The sequence below is a fragment of the Alosa pseudoharengus genome, unplaced genomic scaffold, assembly GCF_046254945.1.
Source record: "Alosa pseudoharengus isolate Yale_2024_CS ecotype anadromous, Long Island Sound unplaced genomic scaffold, YU_APseudo_1.1 YU_APseudo_1.1_scf_9, whole genome shotgun sequence".
NCBI lineage: Eukaryota > Metazoa > Chordata > Actinopteri > Clupeiformes > Clupeidae > Alosa > Alosa pseudoharengus.
In genome coordinates, this window is record NW_027468881.1 from 19,242,009 (window position 1) to 19,249,359 (window position 7,351).

Consider the following 7,351-nt stretch of genomic DNA (forward strand, 5'->3'; position numbering starts at 1 on the left):
AGCTGAAGACGCACTGTCACGAGATGTAAGCAGCAACTCCACTGCAGGATAAATGTCCTTTAAATGCCCTTTTGCACTCTCAAAAATGATGTGTTAAATAATTACACATTTTTTGTGTTATCACAATTTTAACACAATTTGTGTTATTTTGTGTTGTTACTGTGTTATATTACTGGAATATACTGCCCAACACAAAATGTGTTAAATTATTGGCCAATCCCTGGTGTCCTGGATGAGCCGTTACCCTGAGAGGAGAGGTTCTTTTCTCAGCACTTCATTTTGGCGCACTGGAAGAAGTTGCAAGTGGCACATAGAGTGGAATTAAATGTCTGAATAAAAGGTAAGGTAGACCCATGTCTTCAGACGTATTTGTTATGTTTATTTTAAAGACTGTTGCAACTTGCAATATTGTAAAGGTTAAATGATAATAAAGTCCAGCATCGATTGTTAGCCAAGTAGCTCTAGCAGCTAACGTTAGGTTATTGATTAGCAATCGTTATGCTAGTCCATGTTAAGTCAATCCTGACCTTACATTAACACACTCTGAAAAACACTGGCATACATGTAGAAACTAAAATATTGTAACGTTACGTCATCTCGTATTACTATGTGGGTAAATCCGCATTTTGGGTAGCTGCTAAAGTTTTAGCTATGGACAGCTAACGTTAGCAAGGTTTGTGGGAACTGGTATGACCTTGTAGCTAGTGCTAACAAGGTATTAAATGCTAACGGTATGGCTCAGGATGTCAAAACTACAAACTACTATCTACGTTACAAATTACGATAAGTTACAACACTATCTAACTTACTATAACTACTATAAATCATGATAACCACCGTTATTTATTTAGAAGCTGATTCACTTTTACTTGCATAGATAACGGTGACCGTTTTATTCTGAACAATCGGTGGTTAACGTTACAAGCCATAATAGACATAAGGTCAGGTAACGTGAATGTAGTCGTTTTTGTTATAGGCCTATGCAGTTATATCTCTTCTGCTCCACGACATAACATTAGAACATGTTCACAAATAGTCTAGCAAGTTAACAATGATGAATGAACTTAATGCATTTAGAAGCTACCACGCTGCCAAGGGAAAACACATTTGCATTCCGAACGCGACACTAACGTTAGTGAACACGGTTTGATGAAACGATATTGCATGCAGTTAGTAGACCCAGTGTTGAACTAGCTTCTACATCTATGCACAACGTTATGATGATCTTTTATAGTTTATAGAGTGTGTAGTTTGCTTTTTTGGGGTGCAGTTTAAGCAATAATGTGACGCATTAATGAAACAGTAATCAATGCTGCCATTTTGATAATAACCTAAAGTAACATTTCGTTTCTGACCAGTTCGCTAACGTTAGTCACCCAGATTGTGTGTTCTTATTTTGGAAATGCTGAATGATTTAAAAAATAAACAGTATGGAAGTTGAAATAAGTTATGTGTTCACAATATGGTGTGAAATCAAATTTATAATAATCTATTTTGTTGCAGCTACAAGGTTGTGGATTGCTGCTAGACATCCAACGTTGGAGGTTTTTGCAGAGTTTACACGCTTTGTGGACATGCCATATGGTGAGTGCATATTGTTTTGGGACAATGAAAATAATGAAAGTTGGATGAATTGTCTTTAATCCCTCTGATATCATTCTAATTTTTCAAATGACCTATTTGTAATAAAAATAGTAAAATAAAGATGAAAATAATGATAGTTGGATGAACTGTCTTTAACCCCTTCTGATATCATTCTAATTATTCAAATGACTGTATTTTGTCCATTTATGTACTTTGACACAGAATTTGGAAAGATGTTTCCTGGAAAAGATGCTGTTCATCCGAAAATGGGAGAGAATGTCTACAAGTGAACCTGCAGCTGCCTTGCCACCAGTTCCTGAGCATGATTGATGGTAGGAGGAATTATCTCTATTAAGCTTTTGTGCTACAGTGAATGAATGCAATTGATTTTAACAAGAAAGTAAGAGTTTACTAAATTTGTTTGTTTTTATAGTTTCATGTTACAGAGCTCTTCATAAGCTTGTCCATCTGCTGCCCCCCACTGCATCAGGCAGGGGCAAAGGGAACACCAAATGCAGTGTGAAGTCAGCTTCGGGCTACCTTTTGGATATAAAACCGGTAGGCCCCTCCTATAGTAAATGTTTCTTTTGTGTGCTTATAGTACGGAACGCCTATATTGTATGTTTTATGGTGCAATGTTATATCTGGTATAATGTAAAATGAGTATTGTCAATTTGTAAATGGTTTGAAACCCTGCACATGTCTAATGACTTGTTTATGTTCTTGTTCTTTCTTTAAAATAACAGACTGGAACCAGCATTTCCAGTGTGCTGAACAATCCTCCTGATAGATCAGTAGAACATCGCCAGCCCCACTTGGTGTGCATTGCAGATCCCTCCGCCTCCGCCCAATACATCATTGTTGCAGAAAACGACAAACTTGCCATTCCTCTTAAGGAAAACGGTTTGAGAAGTTATGCACATTTCACCAGAAAGTGAAAATCAAAATGTTTTTCTTAAGGATACTTGTTACAAAGTTTTTCCATAACCATTTCCATGCAATTGCTGTCCAGAGAACAGAGGACTTTAAACTAATTAGTATAAGAGATTTAATTGATTTTAGACCAATACATTTGATATTTTTTAACAATGATATTTTTGTAAACCCTCGTTATGAACTTGTGTAATGTTTATGTGTACAATATTTGTAATAAATAATACATAATTTCACATTAGGCTGTCAGGAATTCATCTTTATTGCACACACTATTTGGTTTAAATAATTTCATAATTGTCTTATCTGCTAAGATCCATAAATATACTAAAAATATAAATAAAACGGCAACATGCACTTCATTATGCTGTGATTGAATTGACATTGTTGTTTATTATTGCTATTATCCTTCTAATAGTCTGACCAACATCTTAATTTGCTCCCTGTTAAATTTAAGTATTATATTGTCTTGTATTTGTATGTGGCTTTGGACAAAAGCATAACCATAACCAAATGAAAGTAACAATAACCAAATTGACACAAATTGTGTCAACTATAACACACAGGTGTGTTAAAATATAAACACAGTAACTGTGTTAACCATTACCAAATTGTGTCAACTATAACACACAGGTGTGTTAAAATATCAACACAGTAACTGTGTTACATGGGTTTAACACAAAAAATAACACAACATGTGTTGTCCTTACCTAAACACATTGATGTGTTAAAAATGTGTTGTTTCCAACACATCCTTTTTGAGAGTGTGGTTTTTTGTTCAGTCATTCGAATATTATTGGGGTAAGTGTTGCTTTTTTCAGGCTATGTTTTCGATGGTAACCCATTGTCAGTCAATAGTGAAAGTGTGTATAACTGTTTTGTCTTTGACTATGACACCACGGTGAAGTTAGTTTCACTTTGCCAATGAGTTCAAATAATAGACGTATGCAGATGTGTGTAGGCTATACTCTGCTAGGTTTAAGTAAAGCATGGTTTAGTGGAATACCTGTTCCATATTAGCCTCGTGAGACCATCCTGATCTCGCGAGCTTCAGGGTTTCACTCGCAGATCAGTCTGGATACTTTCCGTTAAAGAAAATTTGGAGCAGTTCACCAAACGAACGTCCAATCAGCGTTGGCTTTGAGGCGGGTTGAGGTGTGACGCAACGAACAACATGACGGCATCCACAGAGATGAGCATAGCTATCGCGCAAGTTTTATTCAAATTAGAAAGTATTCCTGGGTAAACTGTGAAGCTATGAGTCTCAGCCATGCAGCTGGGAGGAATGAACGACACAGACATCCTCCACGGCTGATTCCAGTTCATAATGGAGGAATATACTATCTTCAGAAGTGTAGGGCCTACCGTGAAAACTTGATGGGAATTGTCGTTGATTAGGTTCATAAATGGTAAGTTAAAACATCTTAACGTTTGTCACGTTACCTAACTTAATTGTATGTTAAACGGCATTAGAAGAATACTTTGTTCATCTAATTGGTTGATTTGGCCCGTCGATAACCAACAAAGGTGGTGATAGACAGATGGTTTATCCAATCAGCTAACCAGTATGTCCGCCCCTTCCCAAAAGTTCTTCAATGAAAAGTTCCCAGATGGATATGCGGAGCAAATCCATCTGGCGGAGTCAGGTTAGTTCCATATGGCCTGGCGTGCAAACAGATTCCTTCAACTGCGCTGCTGACTATCAAAATACTGATACGGTGTTTGAAGTTGCGCTGCTTGCTGTTAAAGGGAATGACTGATGTGATTTTCATTGGTTTAAAGGATATTACGCCCAAAACACACCCATGACTGATTAAGAAACATAAGATCAACCTTTTTGCTCTAGGCGCCGACGTTTGATAACAAAACCACACCCAATGTGGACTGGAAAACCTCGAAATTTGTTTAAGCTATTTGCCAGTGACCATGCGTTTTAGATTGCCAAAATATAGCCTAATATTTCAATTTTTCCATTTCTTCTCTGTCCAGTGTAGTCTCTGAGCAGCTGTAAGGGAAGGCAAATGACAGGTAGCAGCTTCCATGGTAGTACACATCCACAGCAAACACATCAAATGATTGTCCACTCAAAAGAAGACTTAGGGCCCTATCCTAACGATCGGAAGTATCAAATGCAAGTAGCTTTGTGGGCGGATCTCAGGCACTGCTGCTATTATACCGGCAGGATAAATTACTCTTGTGCCCGACACAAATCTAAAATGTTGGCATTACTCATAGGTGTGGTTTGGGCGCAAGGGCGTAGGTTTGGTCTGAGCTTTGGTGGGGACACTACCCACTAACCCCCCCGGAAAAAAAAACAAAAAAAAAACATTCAACTCTTTCACCAGCCACTATAGATATATAAACTGATTAAAATGTGCTACTGTCCAACTACTACCCATGATTAAAATGTGCTACTGTTCAACTTGATCTAACTACACTGTGTAGCCTACATAATCTGATTTTAATATGTAGGCTACAGATATGTAGGCTATATTTAACATTTATTTTCTATTTGGTCTGTTATGAAATCATGCCCATTTAAGCACAGCTCAGTTTTAAGAAACTTAAATACATGCATGCTTAGCATTTTGTGAAAAGAAATCATTAAGGCTACATTGACAAAGTCTTAACCGTGAGCTGCCTGTATATTCTCTGATTCTAATATTTACAGATATCTAGGTGATGTAAGCACAGCTCAGTTTTAAGAAATGCAGCCGAAAGACCATGTTGAATTTTGCTATAATTTATTTCAAACCCGGATTACTCCGGAACAGCTAACTATACACGGGAATGCATTACACCTTTGTGTTCGGTAAGGTCTGCTGTTTATTCTGATATATGGTTTGTCATGTGTTGCGTGAAGAGTGTGTACGATATTCCACCGAGACGAATGGATGTGGAGATAGGCGCAGAGAATAATTATTAAATCTCTTGAAGTTATTTTTCTCACGAACTGTTTATCACAGCAAACAGTGGCTAGCTAGCACCTTTTAAAAGCTGAGAAAGGGCTCCTTCATGTGACACATGTGTGATGAGTAGCCTACTTCTCAAGGAGTTCAACAGAGAAGAATGGGTGAATTTGGACGCACTTCATGCTTGTAGTGAAGTAAAGCTGAAGCGCTGCATGCTGCGGCTCACTGGTAGTTACCGTATTTTCTGGACTATAAGTCGCATCGGAGTATAAATCGCACCAGTCAAAAAATGTTTCATGAAGAGGAAAAAAACATATATATAAATATATATATGTTGCACCTGAGTCGCAGGACCGGCCAAACTATGAAAAAAAGTGTGACTTATAGTCCGGAAAATACGGTATTATAGGTAACTTCAAATCAGCGCGATTTACCCTTATAGGCTACTGCACATTACAAGATCTGTACGAGATGATCCGCAGCACTGAAGTGAGAAATGATTTAACTCTGTGTAGCGCATGTGAGCGCTTTTCCCCCCATTTCAACCTGAATATTGGTGGGGACATTTCAGTCGTAATTTGACATTGGTGTGGACACGTCCTTCGGTCCCCACGCAAATCTACGCCCCTGTTTGGGCGTCATATGCAATAAACCAATCAGAGCGTCTTCTCACATTCCCTTTAAAAGCAGGCACGCTTGTCCCATGGCGGATTGCTATTATAATGTCTGATTTGCCAGGTGCACGCCAGGAGTGGTTCACAGCCGATGAGACCGACGTTCTTGTCAGGGCCGTAAAAAGACAGAGAAGTGGCATTGTATGGGGATGGGAGAATACCACCCAAATTAGCTTTGGTTAAATAGGGATGGGAGGAAATTGCCACAATTGTTTCCATGGCTGGCATTTTTCTTTGTTCATGTAAATAAAGAAATGTCACAAAGACATACTTTCCGATGTTTTGAGCTCACTCTCACTGAATCACAAGGTTATGAATGCATGGTGATATTTTTGCAATGTAGTCTAACATTAGACCGAGATTACTTTGCTTCACTATACCTCACTATAGACATTGCATCTCTTCTGTCAGATAAGATCTCCTCTTCCGTGCTGCTGCTGGGGCATTTGGGTTAAATGGCATCAGCACATGCAGTTCAACATCACGTCTCCTTACTGTATTGTAAAGTGCTACCCTGGAAATCTCGCAAAAGCACAATCTGAATTGTCTCTGCGACACACTCGAGTAATGATGCATGTTACACACTCGAGTAATGATGCATGTTACTTTTACCCCTTGCATCGCGAGGAACAAATGTGTAGGATCATTATGACACCCTCAGAATGCATACCAAGTTTCGTGAACTTTCGTTCATGGGGGGCCTTACAATAAAATATTGAAAAAGACCGGGGTGCACGAAACTTGGTGGGCATGTAACCCCACATGGATAGCATGGAACCATTCTTTTTCTTTTTGATCTGTAGCCCCCCCCGCTGGACTGGACCCCCCCGAAAGGAGGGTAGGGCAGACACAGTTTTCTGTTAATATCTTGAGAACCGTAGTGCCAATTTTTTCCGTATGTTTGCCTCCAGGGGTCATCTTAACCCATTCCATGTGCACACATGTGCATAAACAGATACACACGCACACACATACATTCACAGTAATCAAACTTATGACACATACTCACACAGTAGACATATGTACGCATGCATGCACATGCACAAACACAGGCACATACGCAGGCACACACACAAGCACGCACACACACACACACACATAAACATAAACATGTACACACACACATGCACACAAGAATTTCTCAGAATTATGAACAGGCAAGATGGGGGTGTTGTATAAAATTAATTTTACGTGTGAAATCTATGAACTAATCATGTTTTGGTACTTGTTGTCTAGCAGATACCAGTG

General features: G+C 38.8%; 1 long non-coding RNA gene across 1 annotated transcript; it reads left to right on the plus strand.

Annotated features, from left to right (window-relative positions):
* Positions 1-1,798: 1,798 nt before the first annotated feature.
* LOC143114470 (uncharacterized) lies at positions 1,799-2,753 on the plus strand. Its single transcript, XR_012984923.1, has 3 exons — positions 1,799-1,916; positions 2,018-2,142; positions 2,331-2,753. It is a non-coding gene; the product is annotated as an uncharacterized LOC143114470 (long non-coding RNA).
* Positions 2,754-7,351: the final 4,598 nt, after the last annotated feature.